The sequence below is a fragment of the Melanerpes formicivorus genome, unplaced genomic scaffold (genome assembly GCF_026170545.1).
Source record: "Melanerpes formicivorus ecotype bairdi unplaced genomic scaffold, bMelFor1.0.p_v2 SCAF_143, whole genome shotgun sequence".
Lineage (NCBI taxonomy): Eukaryota > Metazoa > Chordata > Aves > Piciformes > Picidae > Melanerpes > Melanerpes formicivorus.
Window position 1 is genome coordinate 492,747 of NW_027142495.1, and position 26,435 is coordinate 519,181.

A 26,435-nucleotide genomic window follows, 5' to 3' on the forward strand; every position below is an offset into this window, starting at 1 on the left:
CTGGAGCATCTCTGTGAGGAAGAAATACTGAAAGACCTGGGGCTGTTTAGTCTGGAGAAGAGCAAACTCAAAAAAGATCTTCTCAGTGATGATCAATAGCTAAAGGGCAGGTGTCAGGAGGGTGGGATCAGACCTATTGCAGTGGTGCTGTGTTATAGGACAAGGGGAACCAGGCACAATCTGGAATTGGAACATCTTCAGATGATGTTTCCATCTGAAGATGAAGAAAAAGTTCCCTTTTAGGCTGCCTAAACCCTGGAACAGGCTGCCCAGAGAGGTTGTGGAGTCTCCTTCTTCAGAGAGACTCCAAACGCACCTGGATATAATGCTTGCTGCCCCTTATTCTGTTCTGGGCACCACTGAAAATACTCTGGCCTCTTGAACCCTGTCCTTTAGCACTGACAACATCCCCTCTCAGTCTTCTCCAGCCTCAACAGCCCCAAGTCCCTCAACCTTTCTTCCTCACAGAGATGCTCCAGTTCCCTCAGCATTTTTGTAGCCGCTGCTCAACTCTCTCCTTTAGTTCCATGTGGAACTAAAGGGGACATAGTTCTCAAAACAACTCTTTTTTCTCACTGCATTGCCTATTGGATGTAACATGTTATTTTCTCCCTTCTCATAATATATTTGAAAAGCTTTGTATTTCATCTTGGTAGATGAGTTCACAGTTTCCATGGAAAAAATGGCATAATGACGTCCACTTCCCACATCCTCTGGAAAACTTAGGACCCACTGGTAGCTTTTTGTCACTTGTTTTTTTTTTTTGTCATGGCTTCCTTCAATTAACAAATCCATTTAGTGCCCTCTCACTCTCTCACAGTGGAAGCAAAAGCATTTTTGTTGAGGTCAGCATACCTCACCCTGAGGTATTATTACATTCGCTTGCCTCTTAAAAAGGAATATCTCTTCAGGGACTTCCTTAGCTAATGGGAGCCTAAAGATTGGTCACCTCCTGTTATCTGAGAAATGGTGTGCTTACAACTCTGCTCATGTTCTCAGGCACAGCCAAAGTTTACAGGCTTCTCTTCCTGTCTAAGAGAAAGGCAAGACCTGTTTTTCAGGCCAAACAGTCCTTTCCCACAACACTGTGAAACGAAGCACAAGACTCCTGAAATCAAGAATATGAAAGGGGACAGGTTTGTTCTGCTCGAATCTTTTGGGAAATAATGCAGGAAGAAGTTTTGTAGCTGTTTGCTAGTATCCCTGCAAAGTGTTTGGGGTGAATTCCCTGTGGTTTAGAGGTTTGGAGAATGTTGCAGTCAACTGGAACTTAGGGAATTTTTTCAGGTGGTTGATATTGATGTGCAAGATCTCAGCAAGTTGGAATTTCCACAGCTGAGTTGAGTGGATTTGCAGCTGGGTAAATGATGAGATTATTGGCACAGATGATAACGAAACTAATATTCACAAGATGTTGACAAAAAGAATCTTAAGGTGAGTTTGGATTAGAAGAGACCTTAAAGGTCATCTAGTCCAACCTTCCTTCCATGGGACACCTTCCATGATACTACGCTGCTAAGAGTCCCAAGCAACCTGACCTGGAATGTTTCCAGGGATGGGGATTCTACCAGCCTGGGCTGGTGTCTCACCACCCTCAGTGGAAAACATTTCTTTCCACTACTGAGTTTAAGTCTCACCACTTTTAGTTCAAAACCATTCTCTCTTGTCCTGTTACAACAGGCCCTACTAAAAAGTCTGTCCCCACCTTTCTTATTGGTCACTTTAATTACTGAAAGGTCACCAAAAGGTTTGTTTTGAGTCTTCACTTCTCCAGGCTGAAGAACCAAACCCCTCATTGTGAGTTTCTGCTTAAAAAGGAACACCTTCTACTAGACCACATGGCTGAGAGCCCCATCCAATCCTACTCTGAACACTTTCAGGGAGGAGACACACAGACATTATTTTAGCTAAACATCTAGATAACATTTTAGCTGCTGTGAGAGAACATACTTAGTAGAAAATTCATTTTCTTAAAGACACACAGACTTCTGAAATCTTTTACTTACAAGAGCTCATATTAGACTGGGCAGCTGAGTGACACAATCCTTCCACACCCCTTGATGTTTCAGATTTACATACTTGTAAAAGAGGAACTGGGAGGAAGGTCTGAAATCCTGTGGTAGAATTCCAGCTGTACATAGAGAGGTCATTGCAGTGGGGATCAAGCTGTTCCAGAAATACCTCATGGCAACTAAGGGTGCTGAAAGGGACCTGGCTGATTCAAACATAGCCACCTCTGAAAGAAATTGAAGAGGTAGATGCTATGCAGCATTAACTAACTAAAACAATGAGTATTAACTGGATTATGACGTATTTCTTGCTCCTCTCTCTGTAGATTGTTGGTGTCTGAAGGTTACTAGACATGTCCTGCTCATACTAGACTGGATGAGTCTTTCTATTTCCCCAAAACACAATAACACAGAGTTCCTGTGTCTGCCAGTAATGACCAATTAGGGTGAAATCCTTGTTTACCAGTCTTGAGCTATTCCAGGGCAGACTGAGTCAGTGTTGAGGTGCTTTTTTTTCCACAATAAACCTCTTAATATCTCTCTCATGAAGGATCCTTCTAGGCTTCCTGCATTACAACTGTGTCACAGGAAGTTTTGAGCTCAGGGTCACCCACAGCTAGATAACCAGCTTGATGAGCTTGCTGCTTCCTTTTTGTTCCTGGTGTCAATGTTTACTAGCAAGGGATTTGAGGAATAAATGGTCACTTTGACAGAACTCAGGCTTCCCTGTGTGGATCTATTGTTGCTGTTTTTATTTTGCATGCATTTATCAAATATTTTATTTGAAGAGTCTGAGAGAAGAAAGTTTCAGGGATGTCTTTCATCTGTGGTTTCTACAACCCAGTGTTACCTGGCTCATAAAGGTCAATGCTATCCTCAGGTACATTAAGAAGAGTGGCCAGCAGGTTGAGGGAGGTCCTCCCACCCTCTACTCTGCCCTAGTGAGGACACATCTGTAGTACTGGGTCCAGTTCTGGGCTCCCCAGTTCAAGAGAGACAGGGAACTACTGGGGAGAGGCCAGTAGAGGTAAACAAACATGTTGAGGGGACTGGTGCATCTCTGTGAGGAGGAAAGGCTGAGAGACCTGGGAATATTTAGCCTGGAGAAGAGCAGCCTCAGAGTGGATCTTCTCAATTCTCAGCAAGAGGTAAAGGGCAGTTGTCAGGAGGATGGTGCCAGACTTTTTCAGTGGTGCCCAGTGACAGAACAAGGGGCAATGGGAACAAAATGGAACCCAGGAGGTTCCATCTGAAGGTGAGGAAAAAAATTCTTTTTTCTGAGGGTGCTGAACTTGAGCTTAAGGAAAAACTACTTTGAGGGTGCCAGAGCCCTGGAGCAAGCTACCCAGAGAGGTTGTGGAGTCTCCTTCTCTGGACATATTCCAAACCCTCCTGGACATTGTGATCTTGGGCAACTTGCTGTGGGTGACCCTACTTTAGCCAGGGGTGTTGACTGGATGAACTCCAGAGGTCTCTTCTGACCCCCACCAGGCTGTGATTACGTGATTGGTTGCCCAGCATTTTAATATCCCTTCAGAAGACCATATCTTAAAATAAGAGACTTATTTTTTCCCCTCTACACTAATATTTATCAAAGGTCCCCACTGGCATATTAACAATGCTAAGGAGCTCAGGAAGTGGGTGTTGCTTTCTCACATTCGTACTCTATCAGCCATCACTCCTTCACCATGGAAATAGGGAATTTCCATAGCTCTTTGTCTTTGAACCTTCTGGTGATTAGATAAACATGTGTCTAAGGATGTCTTGATGAAGCAGAAATTCATGTATGTAGGACAGCACTTGCAGTGCTGGAAGCTGCTCAAGCTCATGACAGAAATCCAGAGGGCACCAATTAGAATTCTACTGGTTGAATATGTATAACCTCCAAGGTTGACCCTTCTTAGGGCTTTTTTGTTTTCTCTGTTTTATTGCTTTAACAGTATCCACACATTTGACCTCTGCATCCTGTATCAGAGATTTACTGAAGAAAAATTTTGCTTTAGTGGTCTGTACCCTTTGCCAGTAGAGATATTGTAGAGATCTAGACAATCAAGATAATTCGCTGTGGTGAAAAGCTGATTTTCCTAGACAAGAACTTGCCTTCTGTTTAGGGCTTATTTTAGACTGAAATGAATTTACAAACAACAGAAAAAAATAAAGGCTAAGAGATCATGAACTGCCTGTTAAAGGCCAGTTTCCTTCTTTTGTTTTTCTTTCCTCTCAAAGGAAGCTGATCTGGCTTTTGGATTATGGAAATGTTTGCATTTACATTGGAGATTGTATTACCAGAAGGCATTGGGGGCGTTGGTCTCTCTGCCACCTTTCCTAGGTGTAGCTGTTTCTACAATTACGTACTCCTCAACCTCCCAGCATAACTTATGATTAGGAAGGAGGTTGACTTGCTGGAACGAGTCCAGAGAAGGGCAACGAAGTTGGTGAGGGGCTTGGAACACAAGCCCTATGAGGAGAGGCTGAGGGAGCTGGGGCTGCTTAGCCTGGAGAGGAGGAGACTCAGGGGTGACCTTATTGCTCTCTACAACTACCTGAAGGGGGGTTGTAAACAGGCAGAGGTTGGTCTCTTCTCCCAGGCAGCCAGTATCAGAACAAGAGGACACAGTCTCAGGCTGCATCAGGGGAAGTTCAGGCTGGAGGTCAGGAGGAAGCTTTACACAGAGAGAGTGATTGCCCATTGGAATGGGCTGCCCGGGGAGGTGGTGGATTCGCCATCACTGGAGGTGTTCAGGAGGAGACTTGACAGGGTGCTTGGTTACATGGGTTAGTTGATTAGGTGGTGTTGGGTGATAGGTTGGACGCGATGATCTTGAAGGTCTCTTCCAACCTGGTCTATTCTATTCTATTCTATTCTATTCTAACTCCTCCCTGCTCTTCATACATCTGTTTTGGCCTGAGTGTTCCATGAAGAGCACAGAATTTGCTGATTATCTGGGTGGTTTTGAGTTCCCTGGTTTGTTTTTTAAATGCTACTTTTAATTCATAGCAGTAGTGGTGGGATTGTGAGGTCTAGGCAAGTGGTTGGGCATGATAATCTCAATGGTCTCTTCCAACCTTGGCAATTCTGTGTTTCTAATATTTTTTTTTCCTTTCTAGTTTTTTTTTTCCTTCCTGGCATGGAGGCCCTCATTCTTCAGACTCAGCTTTTGATTGCAAATATGAGTTTGTATGTGTTCACCAAAATACTTATTTCAGAGAATTATTTGAGTTGGAAGGGACCAGAAAGGTCATCTGTTTCTCAGTAGATCAAGTTGTTCAGAGCCCCAGACAACCATACTTGGAATAGTTCCAGAGATGGAGCATCTACCACCTCTCTGGGCAACCTGGACCAGAGCTTCACCTCCCTCAGTGTAAAAATTTTCCTCCTTCTCTCTAGCTTAAATCTCCTCTCTTTTAATTTAAAACCATCACTCCTTGAGCTATCAAAACAGGCGCTACAAAAATTATTGTCCTCATCTTTCTTCTAGGCTCCTTTTAAGTACTGAAAGGTCACAAAGTCTCCCTGGAATCTTCTTCAGGCTGAACAACTCCAACTATCTCAACCTGTGCTCACAGCAGAGGAGTTGAGCCCTCCCATCATTGCTGTGGCCCCACTCCAATAGGTCCCTGTCTCTCCTATGTTGAGGACTGCAGAGCTGGAGCATAAACATTGCAGGTGGGGTCTCAGCAGAGCAGACAGGCAGAACCCTTCTCTCCACCTGCTGCCCATGGCACTGGGAATGTAGTCCAGGACACAGTTGGCTTCTAGGCTGTGAGCACACATTGCTGCCTTGTGTGCATCTTTTCAAACACCAGCATCTCAAGTCCTTCTCCAGAGGGCTACTTTCCATCCCCCATCATGTGTTGATCCTGGGGACTGCCCTGACCCATGTGCAGGACCTTGCTGTTGGCCTTGTCAAACCTCATGAGGTTCATCTTCCTTTATTAAAACAGAAATGGGTAGAGCCTTTACATTCTGACATGGCTAATGGATCTGCAGTATTGGATGCTTTTCCTGGTGTTCCTCATATAGAGAGACCAAAGCTACTCTGTAAAGCTGACCCTAGTTACATCTTCATATATTGAACCATGGAACTTGAAATGATATTCTGTTTTTGAGTTCCTCAGCCCTAATAAATGATCAAAAGCAGTAACTGCCTCAGGCTCACTGGACTGTGCTTAGTAACACAGCTGACTGCTTTTAACCATCTTCCCCTGGAATTTGACCAGGGCAATGCAAGAGAAGCAGATGAGAGTATGTGGAATGATACTGATGTGATTAATACTGCTACAATTGTAACCAAAACTGGCTCATAAGCTTGTGCCCTGCTGTCCCCACAGCATGCTGTTTGAACACAGAGGTTAGAAAGCTCAGACACTACTTCTTCTCCCAAGTAACAGAACAAGAGGAAATGGCCGCAAGTTTCCCCAAGGGAGGTTTAGATTGGACACTGGGAATAATTTCCTTCCTCGAAAGGATTGTCAAGCCCTGCAGCAGGCTGCCCAGGGCATTGGTGGTGGAGTCCCCAGAGAAATGTAAAAGTTCTGTAGATGTGGTGCTGAGGGATGGTTTAGTGGTGACCTAGCAGTGCTGGGTTAATGGTTGTGCTCAATGATCTGAAAGGTCTTTTCCAACCAAGATGATTCTATGAGTCTGTAATTAAGGATGGATTATCTTGGCTGTACGCTCTGTTTATGTAACCCTTGAGTTAGAAGCGAAAGCTGAAGCTTTGCCAGGCACATTGTATCTCCAGCTCACTGTCCTAAGTGGGGAGGTTGCTATGACGGCTCTGCTTGCTGCCCTCTTCAGTCCCTCCATGTAACACTGGGTCTTGCTTCTTCACATTTAACCACCTCAAAAGGCTTCAGAGGCAATGAGCTCCTGTTAGCTGTGTGAAGCTTCGTGACTGAATAGAGGAAAGAGATCCACGCTGGCGCCTGCCAGGGGAACCAGCTGCTGCAGCAGGTCAGCTGTAGCCTGGCTGGCTGTGTGGACACCTGGAGCTGTCATTGCAGGAATGCTTCATGGATGATGTGATAAAAGGTGATCCTGGGCAACCTACTCTGGGTGACCCTGCTTCAGCAGTGAAGTTGGACTAAATGATCTCCAGAGGTCTTTTCCAACTTCTATCACCCTGTGCTAAGACATGGCAATTTGTGGCAGGAAATCCTTGGTTGTTTCCCACAGCAAACAGTGGTGGATGAAGACAAAAATCCTAATTTTCTTCCTTTCACTTTGATAAAACTCAAAAAATTAATTGGAAGTTGGGTATCTAAGTGACATGTAAGGAAGAGGGCTTCTGAGAGAGACAGTTAGGTATTTTATTGTTGGATTTTCTTTCTTAGCTGTTTTTCATGTATTGAACGTTCATCCCTGTACTGAGGACAGTCCTTAAGCTTGTGTATCTTAACACTATTGAATGAATTAGTGCTTTTATGAAGGCTGTTTAGCAGTGTTTAAGGTCATTTGCCTGCCTGCAGTAAGTTGAAAAGTATGATTAGCTGGTTGGTCTGGCACTGCTTATTATACAAACACAGATAGGGGGAACTGTGATTCTCTCTGACTCTGCCTGTGTGACAATGCAGGGATTATAAATTTCCACAGAAGTTAAAAAGAAGAAAACAGCAAAAAATATTGATAGAGGGCTAGAGGGGCAAGTTGGAGGCTGCTGGCATTCCTGCCAAATTGAATTTCTTTAAGATCACAGGGTGAGTCCCTTCCCACCCCAAATAATAAGAAAACTAGAAATGCTGAATTGTGCACTATTTTTTGTATGAACAGAAATAATTCTGGATTAGTAGAGGCAAAGGTCAGCTAAACTCAGTTTCAGAGTTCAGTTTCTGTGAAGCCTGATGATTTAGGCTGTATCTGAACTGAAGTTTTCAAAGAGGACTCAACATTGTTGAAACTCAAACTCAGGAAAATATTTGTTGAAAACACTTCTGCCCCCAGATGCTGTCTCAAAATTAGACATGTAAGCCAAAGTTACATGAAAGAGTTGTGATGCTACTTTCATCAGGGTTAAACTCCCTCTGAAAAGTGATCTACATGCTAGGTTGTTCCTTTGCTGTAGTATTGTGAGGGACACAAAGCGGAGGAGATGAGTTACAGATTAGCAGTGACAGCAACACCTCAGATCTTTGCCACACTGCAGCTCTGCAGAGCTGCTTTCCAGCAGGACAGCCCCTAACCTGTGCTGGGAGACAGTATCAAAAGCCTTCATAAGTTAAAGTATAGGATATCCACTGCTCCTCCCTCATCTACCCATTTGGTCATAGTGCCATAGAAGGCTATCAGCTTAGACAGGATCTCCCCTTGGTAACTCCATGTTGGCTACTCCTGACAACCTTCTTGTCTTCCAGGAGGTTAGGGATCACCTCCAGGATGAGTTGCTGTTACAGTTTGAGCTGGGTGCCCCCCTGCAGTTGCTCCATCATCTTTCCAGGGATGGAAGTGAGGCTGACTGGTCTGTAGTTACCTGGGTCCTCCTCCTTGCCTTGTTTGAAGACTGGAGTGACATTTGCTTCCTTCCAGCCATCAGGCACCTTGCCTGCTCTCCATGACTTCCCAAAACTGACACTTCAGCAACAGTGTCAGCAGCTCTCTCATCACTCATGGATGCATCCCATCAGGGCCCATCAGTTTGTCTTTAGTTGGTATAAGAGTCCTGACTGACCAGCAGAATGTCCACATCTCTCCAGCTCTGCTCCCTTGCTTCTAGAGACTGAGGTTCCTGGGGAATGGTCTTAAGAGTAAAAACTGAGGCAAAGTCATCATTCAGCATCTCCACATCATCAGTTACCATATCTCCCATCTCATTCACTACCAGGCCCACCTCTTGCCTGCTCTTCCTTTTATCATTGCTGTATTTGAAAGAGTAGAGGAAGTTAGTTAAGTACTTGTCCTTTTTTTACATATTTACCTTTATTTCCTCACAGAGGCACAGCAGAATTCCAACAAGTTGTTCATTTACTAAGGCAGGTGCCACTTCTCTAGCTCAGAAGCCAGGCTTGATTTTTGAGGTACTATGAGGGCTTACAAAGGAAATCTGTTTAAATATAAGACTTCAGAAAATTTTGAGGTTAGTTGCTGAGGTAATCACCTTTAACATATTTTTGGAAAACAATTACATCAGTGGACACAACATTATTTCTATGTACTTGGAAACAAAGCTAGCTGTTAACAAATGCCTGTCACAGAATCAGGGAGTAGGAGGGGTTGGAAAGGACCTCCAAAGATCTAGCACAACTCTCCTAGAATGTCCTTCCTACCCTTTTTCTGAATCAAAATTTATTGTGTGAGACTGCCAAATTAGGCATTGATTATGGAATTTTCTTTCCAGAATGACATAGTTTAATGTATTTGTAAGACAGCTTGTCTTTGAGTTATGAATTTACTTCAGTGTTTCCACACTTTAGATGAAGAGTAACTTTTGCTGAACAATAATATTGAAATAGCCAAAACCTTTCCACAAATTCAGTGGGATTTGAGATGGTTCTTATGCCAATAACTTTTATTCACTCTCGAATTTCATGTCATTTTTTCACTTCTTAAGTCAATACACAGAAGACCTTACTTTCAAAATAAGGTAGCTTCAAATCCAAACTCCCTCAGTTCATCATAGCTACCATATTATGTTTTGATTTCTATGCTCCCCCACTGCCACTCTACTTTATCTTCCCAAAGCAACTCCTAGTTCCCTCTACACCAGCCTTCACCCTGTCTAAACAGCTCCTGCTCCACCACCACCATTTTTGCACCCATCCCAAAGCCAGGAGCAAGACCCTCAGCAGCCAAGATACCACACAGAGGAGCTCAGCCCCACTAAGAAAGCCCAGCCAGCACCTGTGGATGATATTGGAGGAGTCATCAATCATTGCCCTAACAACCGGGGGGCCACCAGGCCCCCCGGCCTTTGTTGTCACCACCACCATCACCCAGTGTGCACCATGAGGACTCACCAGTGATGAGAGGAGGATCCCTCAGCCCAGAAGGGCTCAGCTTGAGGTTTCAGCCTTTCCTGGGGGGAATTAAATAGGGGAGTGGGTGGGGAGGGCCAAGTGGCCACACCTGGGGTGGGAGGAGACTGCAACAGAGACCAGGTGCTCTGGGATTTGAGGAGAAAAAGAGGGGAAATGGTGCAGGGACTTTAAGGATGTCAGGTAATGATAGAACTAAAGGGAATGAAATAAAAAAATAGAAATGGGTAGATTCAGATTGGATGTTAGGAAGAAATTCTTCACCATGAGAGTAGTGAGACACTGGCACACTTTGTCCAGGGATGTGGTAAAAGCCTTATCCCTGGAGGTTTATACTACCAGGCTGGATGTGACTGTGGGTAACCTGACCTAGAGGCAGGAGGTTGGAACTAGATGATCCTTCAGGTCCCTTCCAACCCTAACAATTCTATGATTTTATGACCTGGTTGAGTGTTCTTGCTAGATTCTGAAGTAGGTCTGGCATTGTCAGACCCATAGACAAAGGCATTCACACACACACACTCAAATAGGCAAAGCAAGTACATGCCAACCCGGAAATAATCCTGGAAGCAAGGGTCCACCAGAGGCTACTGCTTTTCCCTATTGCAGCTGCACTGGTCAGAGGTGGCTATGGGGGATTCTTAACAGGTCTCCTCATGGAGGCAACCTGTCCCTCTATCACAGCTGCCCGAGCTCCTGGGGAGAAGTGTCTCCTTTTATTGTGGTCCAGCCCCTTTTCCCCCGCATGTTTGGCCAGAACACAGAGAGAGCGGTGCCAGACTCCACCTCTACATACATAAGAGTGAAGATTCCTGTGCATGTGTCTGCTAGGTTTGGGGAAGAAATAGGCACTGGCGGGGTTGTTACTCAAGTCCCAGCTGGCATTTCCTTGCATGCTTTCCTAATCAGCCTTGCTTTCAAGACTCACTCCTGCCAGTTCCTTATCTCGGAGCAGCATGTTTTGCCTACACAGTGGAGAATATTCATAGGCCAGCAATGGACCATTTCCCAATTAACCCATTCTAATACATGCTATGTTAACCTGTCCGAACACAATGAGGAAAAGGAGTGTACTGGTAGCAAGTTTGCTGATGACACAAAGCTGGAAGGAGTGGCTGACAGGCCACAGGCCTCTGCTGCCATTCACTGAGACTTAGGCTGGAGAGTTTGGCAGGAAGAAATGTAATGAAATTCAGCAGGGACAAGTGTAGGGTCTTGCATCTGGGAAAGAACAGCCCCATGTATCAGTATAGGCTGGGAACTGACCTGTTGGAGAGCACCTCTGAAAGGAGGTTGTAGAGAGGTAGGCACTAGTTTCTTCTCAGAAGTAACTAAAAAATACAAATACAAAACCAAAAAGATTAACTTAGATTTAAAAACAAACAAACAAACAAACAAAAAAAGTCCCAGCATTGTGAGGGTTGGAAGGGACCACTGGAGATCATCCAGTCCAACCTCCCTGCTAAAGCAGGGTCACTCACAGCAGGTTGCCCAGGATTGCAATGTCTGGGTGGTTTGGAATCTCTGCGGAGAGGGGGACTTCTCCACCTCTCTTGGCAGTTTGTTCCAGTAAACTACAGTCCATCCTGATCTGCCTATTTCATAATGACCATCCTCTTCTGGAAAAATCTCGGGAGATCTTGAGTATTTTCCGTCTCTTTTTGAAGGTCACCGTTGTATAGTTTTGCAGAATCAACAAATTTCAGAGCTGGACATCCCCCTGCTAAAGCAGACTACAGAAAGAAAAGTGGTTTTCTAAGTAGCTGACTCCAGATAAATGTTGGTGCTTCCCATCTCATGCCTCCAGCCCTCCCCCCTAACAAATCAGTTGCCAAATCCCTGGAAACCAGCTAGTGTAAAAAGCAGAGAGAATAGGAGTGAGCGGATGAGTCACTTTGCGGCCAGTCTCACATGACAGCTTGTTCAAGAGCTGCGTTACAACATGAAGTGGAGACAACTGCAAGTAAAACATGGGAAGGAGGCTCTGGCTGTGAGAGCATCAGCCAGAAAGATGACAAAGAGCAAGGGGTAGAAGAATAATGAGAAATGTAATGACCTTGGTAAGAGAAGGAGTTATGAGAGTGTAGATTTATGCTTGCTGCTTTTAGGAATAGACTTTTTTTTCTTATTAGAGTGGTAAATGCACTACCTATAAGAAAACCAGAAGAAGAAACTAAAAAAATCCAATTGAAAGTAGCCTAACAACTACAAAACAAAGGAAAAGCTCAGAGAGGAACCAATAATTAAAAGCACTAATTGGGGGCACTAAGCCCATCCATTAATAAACCTACATCAACAAAGTAATCAGCAGATTAAAGTCCAAATAATGAAAACATTAGGCCTGCAATACTAATTTAAAGAGCTAAATGAAGCAGAGGAGGCATTACTGTTGTCTCTGAAGATCCACTCACTGTATATGTCCTCAAGAATTAAATAGAATTTTTTAATAATTAAAGAGCTTTTAGTGGCCTAGGTGGGGGGCAGGGGGAAAGTAGTTTCATCTCTCTGTTTTGTGGTTCAATTTTGCTGAATAACCATGGATTGGTTATATTCCATCCACAAACAAACAAAATCAAAATGTAGATGTCCTAGTCTGAGCTCTGGTCCGGGGTGTGAATTCTCAGCTCAGTTTCTGCTCAGTGAGGGCACTTTCTGAAGTTCATGGCAGGTTTACACAGCCAGTGGCAGCTTCTAGCAGTGAGAATGCTGATGGGGAGAGTTACTGCCAAGGGCTGGACTGCAGAAAGATTCTGGCTCCTCTGGGGAGGAGCACACAGGACAGGCGACCTTCAACTGGCCAACAAATGATCCATCTCATGGACAGCCACTTCAGGATCAAGCTGAGGGATCAACAGGATCAAATCTCTTCTGCAATGTCCAGTTTCGTAGGAGTATTCTGTCCATTCTACCTTTGATACAATACATGTGCTCTTGAAACCAGTTCCAAATTTCAGCTCCTGAATCTGTTTTCAGTCTGCTGCTGAGTCCAGTCTGAGGCTTCCCCAATGCCTGCCCCCAGCATCGATGGCAGCAATGGTCATGTCATTGCCATCAGGTGTTAGGTTGGATATTGGTTTTGTATCTCTCTGTCTCTGTTTCATTGGATTGTTCTTATTTTCACCCCATCTGGTTGAGTTTCTTTCCCAACTTACCAGTCTCTCTCCCTTGTCCCTTTTCTCTTCCCTTTGGGAAGGCAGAGGGTTCGTAGAGAGCCTCTGGCACTTATCTAGTGTCCAAGCCAGCCCTGACCCTTGACAGTAAGCATCCTAATGAGGAGCAGATACAATACCTCACTGAATTACTCTAAGTATTAGTAGATGACGTCGTTGCTCTGTCAGAACTATAACAGGATAAGAAGGAATAATATCTTTTTTGTAGTTCACAGTTGTATTTTGACTAATAAATGTTTCCCAATACAAAAAGGAGTATTTTCCATCATGATATAAGCTGAAAGAATATGAAGGGGAATTAGAGCAAATAATGGATATTATGAGTCTTGAAAAAAAACCTTGAAATTTGTTATTTTGGGATGATAATTTCAGTAAAAAATTATTGCTACTGCTTTATTAGATGGACAGATTAACCAAAATGCAAGGACACATTGCAAGTGTTCTACTAATTTACCTGTTGAACAAAAAAAAAAAGAGGGGAGATGAGGTTTTGAAGCAGTAAGATGTTGCCTTAATTAAGTATTATAAATTACAGGATTTCTGATTTAAGGCCTTTTTAATAGTTTAAATGACAGTGTCACACTTTGAGGTTTTTTGCTTTTCCTGAGGGTTTTATCCTGAAATTTTTAATGTGACCATGTTTTACACATATCTCTTATAGAATCATACGTGGTTGGTTTGGAAGGGACCTTAAAGATCACCTAGTTTCAACCCCTGTGCTATAGGCAGAGGCACGTCCTACTTGACCAGATTTCTCAAGGCCCTGTTCAATCTGGCTTTGAGCACTTCCAGGCTTGGAGTCTCCACAGCTTCTTTGGGCAGCCTGTTCCAGTGTGTTCCTCTCCCAAGCTAAGCAAAAACAGCCGAGATCAGAAGAGAAGAGAGAGAATTGTTATGTACAGCCCACCTTATTCTAGATATTTACCCAATGCATTTGTTTAGAATAACCTTTAGTTTTCCTTTTTATACCCAATAGTGATTTATTTATATTTTTCTACTTTCTGCTCAAAATCTACAACTAAATTTTAAAGGCATAGCCTAAAATCACCACACAGTGCCTCACCACCCTCATGGGGAAGAATTTCCTCCTGTGTCTAATCAAAATTGAGTTTCTTCAAGTTTGAAGTCAGACACTCCATGTCTTTTTAAGAAGAGCTCAAGATCTTAGGTTCACAAAGTCACAGACTAGTACTGGGGTTGGAAGGCACCTCTGGAGAACATCTAGTCCAGTTCCCCTGCTAAAGCAGGGTCAGCCATAGCAAGTTGCTCAGGATCACAATGTCCAGGTGGGTTCAGAATCTCTCCAGAGAAGAAGACTCCACAACCTCTCTGCACAGCTTGCTCCTGGGCTCCAGCACCCTCACAGGAAAAAATGTTTCTTCTTATGTTTACATGGAACCTCTCAGGTTCCAGTTGTGGCTGTTGCCCCTTGTCCTGTGACTAGGCATAACTGAAGAGAGTCTGGCCCCATCCTATTGCCTCTTACCCTTTAGCTATTACTGGCACTGAGAAGATCCCCTCCCAGTCTACTCTTTGTCAGGATAAACAGCCCCAGGTCTCTCAGCCTTTCCCCCTCAGAGATGCTCCAGTCCCCTCAGCATCTCTGTAGCCTCTGCTGGCCTCTCTCTAGTAGTCTTTTTTCTCTCTTGAACTGGGGAGCCCAGATATGTACACAGGCCTCCAGATGTGGCCTCACTAGAGCAGTGTAGAGGGTGAATAGTATCTCCTTTTTCTTTGTGTCAGTGTTTAGTATGCATGGGTTTTAGTCCTACAGCTGCTAAACCAAAGAAGACTTCATATACAAAAGCTGTTCTGTTTGGGGCCCAGTGCTGAAGCACATGTTTGGTGATCTTTCACAACAGGACATTGTGTGACTGATTCATGTACTGCAAAGGGAAACCACGAAGCTTCCCTCTCTATTTTCATATCTTTCTGTGATTCCAGTGATTGCCTCAGTGCCCTAAATCCTCCTGTGTCAGCAATTAGCAGTAGCAGTGTTTCATTAATCCATCAGATTTCTGATGCGGCACATTCTAAGACTGGGAGATAATGGAGAATCATTTGTTTAAACCTCAGGATTAGGCTCTGATGCATCAGGCTGTGGTGTGGCAGTGACAGCATTGCTGGCAGAGCTGTGAACTAAAGCAGATTTGGAGCTGATACTCTCAAATCTAGTGACAGCTTTGTTGTCTTGTATCTTTAATTTGGTAAGCAGGTAGTGCAACTTACTTACACCTAAGTAACAGCTGTGGGGTTTGGATAGCATTTATACGGTGTTCCTCAGGGCTCAGTTCTGGGGCCACCTCTGCTCAGCATCTTTATCAATGATTTGGATGAGAGCATTGAGTGCACCCTCAGTAAGTTTGCAGATGACACCGAGTTGTGTGGGTGTGTTGATCTGCAGGAGGGCAGGGAGGCTCTGCAGAGAGATCTGGGCAAGCTGGGTTGATGGGCTGAGGCCAGTGGGATGAGCTTCAACATGGTTAAGTATCGAGTGCTTCACTTGAGCCAAAACAACTCCAAGCAATGTAACAGGCCTGGGGAAGTGTGGCTGGAGAATTACTCAGTGGAGAAGGACCAAGGGGTATTGGTTGATGACCATCTGAATACGAGGCAGCATCCTGGCTTGTATTGGGAATAGTGTAGCCAGCAGGACTTAGGGAAGTGATTCTCCCCAACTGCTTGGCACTGGTGAGGCCACACCTTGAATACTGTTTTCAGTCTTGGCCTCCTCATTACACGTGGAGCATGTCCAAAGAAAGCAGCTAAGCTGATGAAGGACCTTGAACACACGTCCTGAGGAGTGTCTGTGGGAATGGAATTTGTTTACTCTGGAAAAGAGGTGGCTGAAGGGCAGACTCTGAAAGCAGATTGGAGCAAAGTGATGTTGGTCTCTTCTCACATGAAACAAATGAAAGGACAAGAAGAAATGGCCTCAAGTTGTGCCAAGGGAAGTTCAGGCTGGATACTGAGAAAAATTTCTTCACAAAAAGGGTTATCAGGCTTTGGAACAGGCTGCCTGGTGAGGTGGTAGAGTCACCATCCCTGGAGCTAACACAGTTAAAAGATATGGATATGGTGCTGAGGGACATGGCTTAGTGATAGATTATCAATAATGGTGGGATTGTGAACTCTAGGTGAGCAGCTGGACTTGAGGACCTCAGAGGTCTCTTCCAACCTCTTCTAATCTCAACAGTTCTATAACTCTATATTTCATGTCATATGACTCAGTTAATACACACAATTCCCTAAATGCCTGTTTTCCCAAGTTAAAATAAAGCCAGTTCCACAATGGAGCTGTACAAAGTGCCCAGAGATTCTGAACTTACCTCCATCCATGTTGGAAGCTCCCTGTAGGACTTCATACATTAGCAAGAAACATCATCGGCAATGAATTGAAAACACAGCCATGACACATCTGCTACCACATTATACTGAAAGGCTGTTTTTTCTTTTCAGAGTTAATGCATTTAGGTGGTTGTTGTTATATTATTATTATTATTATTATTATTATTATTATTATTATTATTATTAGTATTATTATTATTATTATTATTATTATTATTATTATTATTATTATTATTATTATTGCTGCAAAATGCATTCGAAATGCCTGGTCCTTACAAAACACAGGAGTTATACTAAAGCCAGAGGGATTTTTAGAGTCCCCCTAAGCTTTTAGAAGGGGCTGTTTCATCTGGGTGCTAAGCACGGGCTTTTAACAAGGACTACTCTTCAGAATGCTGGCAGTTAATTTAATTTTGAACTTAGGCAGTGTATTGAACTTCCAAATTATTGTGCCCTTGTATTCTAGAGACAGAAGAGGATTTAAAGGGGCATTTTCTTTTCAATGGAATGGTACTTTCGTAAGCGCAGTAATGGCTGAAGTGATCGGCCTGGCAGTGGTGCTTGGCTTGTATGTGGGTCAAGGAAAGCTGGAGAGGGATCACATAAGATTACACTGGAGATCTGGTTAATGCTTATCAGTATTTAAAGGGCAGAGATCAAGGGGATGGGGCCAGAGTCTTCTCAGTGGTGCCCAGTGGCAGGACAAGGAACAATGAGCACAAAGAGGAACCTAGGAGGCTTCACCTGAACACAAAGTAAAACTTTGCTGGGGGGGTGCAGAGATCTGGACTAGGCTCCCCAGAAAGCTTGTGGAGACTCCTCTGAAAAGGTTCCAAATCCACCTGGGTATTATGATTCTGGACAAGCTGCAGTGGGTGACCCTGCTTTAGCAGGGGGGTTGGATTATATGATCCTCAGAGGTTCCTTCCACCCCTCACCATGCTGGAATTCTGTGAATGGCAGATGGCAACTTGTCTACAATATAATCACAACCAGGCAGAAATGAGCTCTAATTTACCTGTGTCAACAGCATTAGGTCCATTATCAAGAAATATCAAAGCCCTCTTTGACTGACTGCACACTTCGGAGAGATTGTCCACTGTGGCCAGATAGGTTTTGCCTACTTCTAAAGCTCAGAGTCATAGAATCACTGAATCTTGCAGATTGAAAGAGACCTTTGAGTCCAGCTGTTGACCCAACACTGCTATATCACCATTACACCATGTCCCTCAGCACCACATCTCATCTCTCTTCTGCTGACCTGATTATTACTGTGTGCTACACGCAGGTAGAAGATTGTAGAAAGGTGATGTTCATTTGCAGCTTTTTGTGTGGGCACTAAAAGTCCACCATGGGAGCCCTCAGTAGCTCTGTCTGCATAAGTCTGCCCAGAGGCCCATCTTCACTATCACCTTGGGGACCAAAACGTGTTCAGTAGATTCCTACCCCCAGCCCCAAAGCTGTTCAATTCCATTCCACGTGATGGCATTTGCAGAGCTCTTTGCAACAGCCCTGGGGATTTCTCTGACATTAAAAAAAGAAAGAAAGAAAGAAGAAAGCAAATTGCTACAGAGTGACCTTTTATTAACTACAACCTTCAGCAACTGCTCGGAGATGCTGGGCTAAAATTTGTACCGTTGCGTTTTAAGTTCTACGACTGTTAATGTGTCCACTTATGTGCTGCCTGACTATAATTTTCCTAGTAAGAATGCTTAGCTAAGGCTTTGGAGAGACTTCTTGATTGTCCTGGGGAATAGCTGACTAAAAATAATATGCTTAAAAATATGTTATTTTTTTTTATAAACTAATGAACAAACAGGAAAAGTAAAGAACCCAGCAGAATATTTTTGTGATCAGAATCTGTGTAGAGTGGGAAAGCTGTCAATGTTGCTTTCCACTGCACTGAATTTAAATAAGCTGTATTTCCACTTTTGGCTCTTTGAGATCCTTTCTTGGCTTCACTGATGGGCATTTGAGGGACAAGAGTGATAACTTGCTTTCATTTCCCTCTCTACTCTGCCCCAGTTTGGCCACATCTGTAGTACTTTGTCAGGAGAAGTGTGGCTAGCAGGTCGAGGGAGGTGATCCTCCCTCTCTACTCAGCCCTGGTGAGACCCCACCTGGAGTACTGTGTCCAGTTCTGGAGCCCCTATTACAAGAGGGATATGGAGGTGCTGGAGCGTGTCCAGAGAAGGGCCACAAGGATGATCAGAGGGCTGGAGCTCCTCTCCTATGAGGACAGACTGAAGGAGTTGGGGCTGTTCAGTCTGCAGAAGAGAAGGCTCCCAGGTGACCTAATTGTGGCCTTCCAGTATCTGAAGGGGGCCTACAGGAAGGCTGGGGAAGGACTTCTCAGGATGTCAGGTAGTGATAGGACTAGGGGGAATGGAATGAAGCTGGAGGTGGGGAGATTCAGGCTGGATGTGAGGAGGAGGTTCTTCACCATGAGAGTGGTGAAACCCTGGAATGGGTTGTCCAGGGAGGTGGTCGAGGCCCTGTCCCTGAGGGTGTTTAAGAGCAGGCTGGCTGAGGCTCTGTCCAGCCTGATCTAGTGTGGGGTGTCCCTGTCCATGGCAGGGGGGTTGGAACTAGATGATCCTTGTGGTCCCTTCCAACCCTGAATGATACTATGATACTATGATTTCTGGGCTTCCCAGTTCAAGACAGATGACAAACTACTGGAGAGAGTCCATTGGAGGCTACAAAGATGCAGAGGGGACTGGTACATCTCTGTGAGGAGGAAAAGCTGAGATGCCTTGGGGCTAATTAGCCTGGAGAACAGCAGCCTCATAAGGGGTCTTCCAAATCTTCAGCAATCTATAAAGGACAGAGAGGAAGAGGTTGGAGCCAGACTCGTCTTAGCAACAGGACAAGGAACCCAGAAGGTTCCATATGAAGATGAGGAAAAACTTACTTCCTGTGAGGGTGCTGCCCAAAGAGGTTGTGGAGTGTCCTTCTCTGAAGAGATTCCAAACCCACCTGGATATTGTGATCCTGGGCAACCTGCTGTGGGTGACCCTGCTTTAGCAGGGGTTTGACTGGATGATTTTCAGATGTTCCTTTCCATCCCCTACCATTTTATAGTTCTATGAACTGAACAATTTATTGTTTACTTTCATCTTCTGGGGCTTTCTCTTCCTTTCAAATTAAACTATTTTAGTATCATAAGATCATTGCAAATTCATCTGACCTGAGGCAACTTAGATGTGGTCAGCAATGATCATACTGTTGAGGCAGAAATATAGTTACGGTGGGATAAGAGTGAAGCTGAATTACTTTTAAATCTTAGATTCTCTTTCTGCACTTGGGAATAATCTACTAAATAAGAGTCTTATTACACATAGGCAGCAGAATTTTTATCTATAAAGCTATCAGGCTTTAAAAATAAATAAGTAAAGTTTGTCTCTGATGGATGGTGAATCAATAATCTTCTGCCACATATGAAGTGTTCCATAAAGAAGCTCCATCTTAGAGTAAACGAAGATTAGTCCTTCTAGGAGAGAAAATTTTGTGCCCTAAATCATTGAGGCTTCTTAGTTCTTTTTACCCACCTATGCCCTCCTGCTCTGATCTTTTCTCCCTTCTTCCCCATAGAGAATATTATGCTGGTGGAGGGAGAATGACTATCTAAGCTGTGTTACCACTTTTACACTTGATTTGTGACATTGAGGCACTGTTGGGGAATTCCTTAAAGGTAATTTTGTCTTTGAAACAATCTTCTCCTGCTCACCCTCACAAATCTTCTCACCCTACTTTACACTGAGCAGGGACATCTTCAAATAGATCAGGTTGCTCAGAGTCCCAAACACAAGCTGACTGGGAATGTTTCCACTGGGAATGGGGCATCTACCACCTCTCTGGACAATCTGGGCCAGAGTTTCACAACCCTTGGTGTAAAATGTTTCTTCCTTCTATCTGCACTAGGTGCAAGCTGTCAGATTCCTGCTTTAAAGCACATGGAAAATTGGGAACAAGTCACCAGGGCTGACGTGTTCCTGCTTGTTTTCCTTCTCACCTATTCTCTCTGGTCTTAAATTACCAGCATGTGTTTGCCTGGGCTTTGGTGGTGTGTTAGCAGAAGAGGACACCTAATTTTGCAGAATAGGATTGGCCCACGTTGGAACACAATCTCCAGTCCTGAATGTGTTGCACATAAAGCCCAAAAGATTCCAACATTAATCAGTGTTGTGTGGATATAGAAGTTGGGTAATGATCAAGTTGGAAACTCACTGTAAGTGAAAGCCTTTGTGGAGACCTTAAACAAAATGCAGTTCCTTGAATCATATGGAATTACGGGGTTGAAAGAGATATCTGGACTTCACCCCCCTTGCTAAAGCAGGGTCACCCACAGGAGTTTGCCCAGGATCACAGTGACCAGGTGGACTTGGAATCTCTCCAGAGAAGGAGACTCCACAACTTCTCTGGACAGCCTGCATCAGCACTATCACAGCAAAGAAATTTTTCCTTCTGTTCAAATAGAACCTCCTGGGTTCCAGTTTGTGCCTGTTACTGATTTGATTGGGTTAAGTTAACAAGGCAGGAATTAAAAAAATATAGTTATCTTTATTTTTCCCCAAAACCCCACTCCAAAATTAGGTGTAAAACTTCCTCTTCTCCCAGGCAGCCAGTACCAGAACAAGAGGACACAGTCTCAGGCTGCGCCAGGGGAGGTTCAGGCTGGAGGTCAGGAGGAAGTTTTACACAGAGAGAGTGATTGCCCATTGGAATGGACTGCCCGGGGAGGTGGCAGAGTCGCCATCGCTGGAGGTGTTCAGGAGGAGATTTGACAGGGTGCTCGGTTGCATAGTTTAGCTCATTAGGTGGTGTTAGCTCATAGGCTGGACACGATGATCTTGAAGGTCTCTTCCAACCTGGTTTATTCTATTCTGTTCTATTCTATTCTATTTACAGGCACTATCTGTTTGCAAATTCTACCAGGATGCTTACGGACAACTTTAGTACAATTTAGAAAATTCAGAGAATGGCAAAGGCTAAGCTACAAAATAGCTTTACCCCACTTATAAATCAGAGGCAAGCCAGGACCCTAAGGAAAGCTGATGAGAACGCCAGGTTGTACTCACAGGGACAGAGCAGGAATTTGGTGAAGGTCCCTAGGTTCTCTCATCGGTGGCAGGCTCCAGGAGCTGCAGGTTTTATAATCCAATTTGTGGATAACGCTGCACAATCCAAAGGAAAAGGACCCGCCAGAATCAAAGTGTCCATAGATACGGCTGCTACGAGGCAAAACTCGTGAGCAGCAGCACTGCAAGAAAGCTGCAGCTACACGGCAGGCAGGGTCACAGTATCACTGTATCACTTAGGTTGGAAAGGACCTCGAGGATCATCGAGTCCAACCTATCAACACAGACCCCATGACTAGACCATGGCACCAAGTGCCACGTCCAATCTCCCCTTGAATGCCTCCAGGGTCGATGACTCAACCACCTCCCTGGGCAGCCTGTTCCAATGACCAATGACTCGCTCAGTGAAGAACTTCCTCCTCACCTCCAGTCTAAACCTCCCCTGGTGCAGCTTGAGACTGTGTCCCCTTGTTCTGGTGCTGGTTGCCTGGGAGAAGAGACCAACCCCTTCCAGGCTACAACCACCTTTCAGGTAGTTGTAGAGGGCAATGAGGTCACCCCTGAGCCTCCTCTTCTCCAGGCTAAACAATGCCAGCTCCCTCAGCCTCTCCTCATAGGGCTTGTGCTCAAGGCCTCTCCCCAGCCTTGTTGCCCTTCTCTGGACACGCTCAAGTGTTTCGATGTCCTTCTTAAACTGAGGGGCCCAGAACTGGACACAGGACTCAAGGTGTGGCCTAACCAAAGCAGAATCCAGGGGCACTATGACCTCCCTGCTCCTGCTGGCCACACTATTCCTAATGCAGGCCAGGGTCACTCTGCAGCAGGCAGGTCTGGGGCGAAGCCAGGTCCGAGTGGAGCGAGCAAGATGAGAGTGAGAGCAGGAGAAAGAACGAGAGCAGGAGCGAGAGCAGGAGCCCGATCGCTTTCTGGCCGCGCTATTTAAGGTGTTTCTACACCTTAATCTTACACCTATAATGGGCATGAAGTACCCTGCTAATCATAGCTCCCAAACCCAGCCGACCTCCCTCACGGAGAAGGAACCTCTGCCTTCGTGGGAAGGATGGGCACTAATTACCTGCCCCCAGGCTAAGGGGAAGGCAATTTAGTACCTTGGAAGGCAATTTCGTGCCTTTGTCTTTCCCCATTCAAACTTCCTCTGACGGAGATGGGGGAAGGGGGGTTTGGAGCACACTGTAACAGTTACACCTTGTTGTGTCACTGGGCACTGCTGTGTTGTTCATCTTACAGTGAGTACACAGCCTGTTAAGTCACCTCCTGTTCATCATCTTCTTACTTTTTATGAAACAGGAGAGATGAAGCGACATAGAGAAACTGAAGCATATTTCTGTGTCTCTGTCTTCTCATTTGTAACTGTTTTGATCGACTTTCTCTCCACTGTTGCAGTCCTTTCTTACTGACAGTAATGACAGTGCTGCATCTCTCTGGTTTACATTTCCATTAGGACTTCCTTTCAAATTCGTGCCCATATTTCTCTTTCATGGTCAGATGGTCATTTGGGCCAACCACTTCCAGTCAGTCTCTTACCTATCATCATCAGTCTGAGTGAAAAATGGGGCAGGTTGGCATGCTGGCATGTCTGTCCTCTCTTGGGCTGTGATCCATCCCCCAGAATACTTCTAATCATTGCTTTATCAGTTAAAAAAAAAACCAACAACGTATAGTCTTTATTTTTCAAGGCTATGAGTCACTTCGAATTTCAGTTGCTGAATTTTACATTGACAGGAGGCAGATTGCAGTGAAGACCGTAAACCGACAGTTTAGGGCAAGCATGCTCTTGCCTGAGGCAGTCAAGGCTGTAGCCCACTCCATCCTTCCAACTTAGGACATTCACCCCTCCTGAGGTTCCCTGTCCTTTCTGATGATAGATTGAGGAAGACAAGTAGCACATGGGTAGGCAAACACCTCACCCAGGCACTTGGTGCCATTTAACAGTTTCTTCCTGCATTTGACATTTTCATTTCCCTTCCTCACCTCACTCATCACTAACTGTTTGGGTCTTGTTTGCTGTACACAACACTAATAGAGAATGACAGAAGACAAATATTAGCTCCATTACTCATTTTATATGCTGGATATTCCAGAAATATTACATAGGATGCCTTAGCAGCTGAACCATGAAGAGAACACTTAAGATTTAATTGACATTGACCTTATGTGACCATCATTCAAGCTAACATGGAGGGGGTTGTTGTTGGGCTTTTTTTCATTTGCTTGGATTTTTGTTTGTTTGCTTGTAACAAAACATGGATACCCAACAATGTGCAGATATTCAGTTTGCTGCTGTATAATTTCTTTCTGACTTTACTACAGTCACAGTACCACTATCATCCAGACTCTGAAGTTGCGTTAGAGGAGGTTTAGGTTGGGCCTGGGGAACAATTTCTTCCCCAAAAGGATTGTCAAGCCCTGTAACAGGCTGCTCAGGGCAGACCTGGAGTCTTCATCCCTGGAGGTATTGAAAAGATGTGTAGATGTGGTGCTGAGGGACATGGTTTAGTGGTGACCTGGTTGCTCATGCAGGGTTACTGGTTGGACTTGATGGGCTTTAAAGGTCTCTCCAATTCTGTTTTATGATTATGAAGCCAGAGAAAAATTTGGCATTATAAAGACATTGCAGGCATGTCCCTCTTTCATTTCTCTCTAATCCACCCTTCTTGACAATATGAGAATTCTCATAACATCTATTATCACACTGAGAAATTAATTACACTGGCTTATGAAACTCTGCTGACCACCATGACTGATTCACCTCTCCAACTTTATTTTACAGCTGGAAGCTGTCTGTAGAATCCTATCTCTGTCCCTAAAGGATCTGGCTGTTGCATGTTTGGTATTCATGCAGAAGAGCTGGTAATTGAAAATACTAAAAGGATTATCATGAATATTTGCAGAATCATCAAATCATAAACTCATTTAGGTTGTAAGAGACTTTTTAAGATCATTAAGTTGAACTATTAACCTAGTACTTCTAAGTCACCACCAAACATGTCTCTCAGCACTTCATCTGCATAGCTTTTAAATCCCCCCAGGGATGGGGACTCCACCACTGACCCACACAGCCTGTTCCAGGGCTTGACAATGCTTTTGGGGAAAAATATGTTCCTTGTGTCCAGCCTAAACTTCCTCTGGTGCAGCTTGAGGCCATTTATCTTGTACTATCACTGACCTTCTCTTCAGTGCAATCTCCTTTCAGGTACTTCACAGTATCACAGTATCACTTAGGTTGGAAAGGACCTCGAGGATCATCGAGTCCAACCTATCAACACAGACCCCATGACTAGACCATGGCACCAAGTGCCACGTCCAATCTCCCCTTGAACGCCTCCAGGGTCAATGACTCAAACACCTCCCTGGGCTCCAATGACAAATGACTCGCTCGGTGAAGAACTTCCTCCTCACCTCGAGTCTAAACCTCCCCTGGAGCAGCTTGAGACTGTGTCCCCTTGTTCTGGTGCTGGTTGCCTGGGAGAAGAGGCCAACCCCTTCCTGGCTACAACCACCTTTCAGGTAGTTGTAGAGGGCAATGAGGTCACCCCTGAGCCTCCTCTTCTCCAGGCTAAACAATCCCAGCTCCCTCAGCCTCTCCTCATAGGGCTTGTGTTCAAGGCCTCTCCCCAGCCTTGTTGCCCTTCTCTGGACACGCTCAAGTGTTTCAATGTCCTTCTTAAACTGAGGGGCCCAGAACTGGACACAGTACTCAAGGTGCAAAAGCCAGGAGGTCTCACTTCAGCTTTTTTTTTTTTTCTTTTTCTTTTCTCCAGGCTAAACACCCTCCCCGTTCCCTCAGTCTCTCCTCACTAAACCTGTTCTCCAAACCCTTGACCAGCTTCATTTCCTTTTTTTTTGGAGACTCTCCAGCACCTCAATATTCTTGGAGTGAGGGGCCCAAAACCGAATCCAGTATTTAAGGTTCACCCTCATCTCTTGAGTTTGAAGCCATGCTACGCCAGATTCCTTCAACGAAAAAATGGGGAAAGGTTATTTTTTCATAACCATCTCATAAATTTTCCAATTTCTCTGCTACTTAGCTACAATACATTATTTAGAACATAAAAGATATTAATTTGAAAGCCTGATCTCTAGAGATAAGGCAGCTTTCCTTTCTAATAACCCGTTTAATGTACAGGCTGCCTAGCAGGACTTTCGCAGATAATATTTCTGATTGCATTAAAATAATTGCTTCATTCAGGTTGTACTATTCCACACATTTGTACTCTGAGGAGGAGTACATGACAGGATTTAGACTTCATAAGTGATGATACAGCACCAGATTCCTATGTGGAAAATGTGTATTTCTTCTGGTGAATAATTTTTGCTTTAGTTCTTAGTGTATATGTAACAAATTTGCCACATGCCGTGAAGGTATCGCGTCTTCTGTGTGCAGATCTGCTGGTTTAAAATGTGTCCCACTCTAGCATTTCTTTGTTATTTGATTACAAACATCAATTAAAGATAAATCTTTTTGTGGCAATGCCAGTGACGAGCAGTGTGAGCAATCTGGCAGTGCAGGCCTAGAGCCTGCACTGCCAGATTGCTCACACTGCTCGTCGCTGGCATTGCCACATCTTTTTGTCTATGAGGTATGTTTCCTCTGCTTTGCAGGAGGTTTGTAGAATCATGGAGTTAGAAAAGACCTCCAAGATCCTAGAGTCCAATCATTAACCCAGCGTTACTAAGTCCACTGTTGAGGGCAGAATATTTTATTGATCAGATAGAATCATAGAATGACCTGAGTTGGAAGAGACCTTAAAGATCATCTAGTTCCAGCCCCCCTGCCATGGAAAGGGACACCTTGCACTAGACCAGGTTGCTCAGAGTCTCATCCACATTAGTCT

The 26,435-nt window shown here is 44.4% G+C and overlaps 1 protein-coding gene across 1 annotated transcript in view; it reads left to right on the forward strand.

The window, feature by feature from the left end:
* LOC137456940 (receptor-type tyrosine-protein phosphatase mu-like) overlaps positions 1-26,435 on the forward strand; it is a 463,121-nt gene that overhangs the window by 39,481 nt on the left and 397,205 nt on the right. The window lies entirely within an intron of this gene.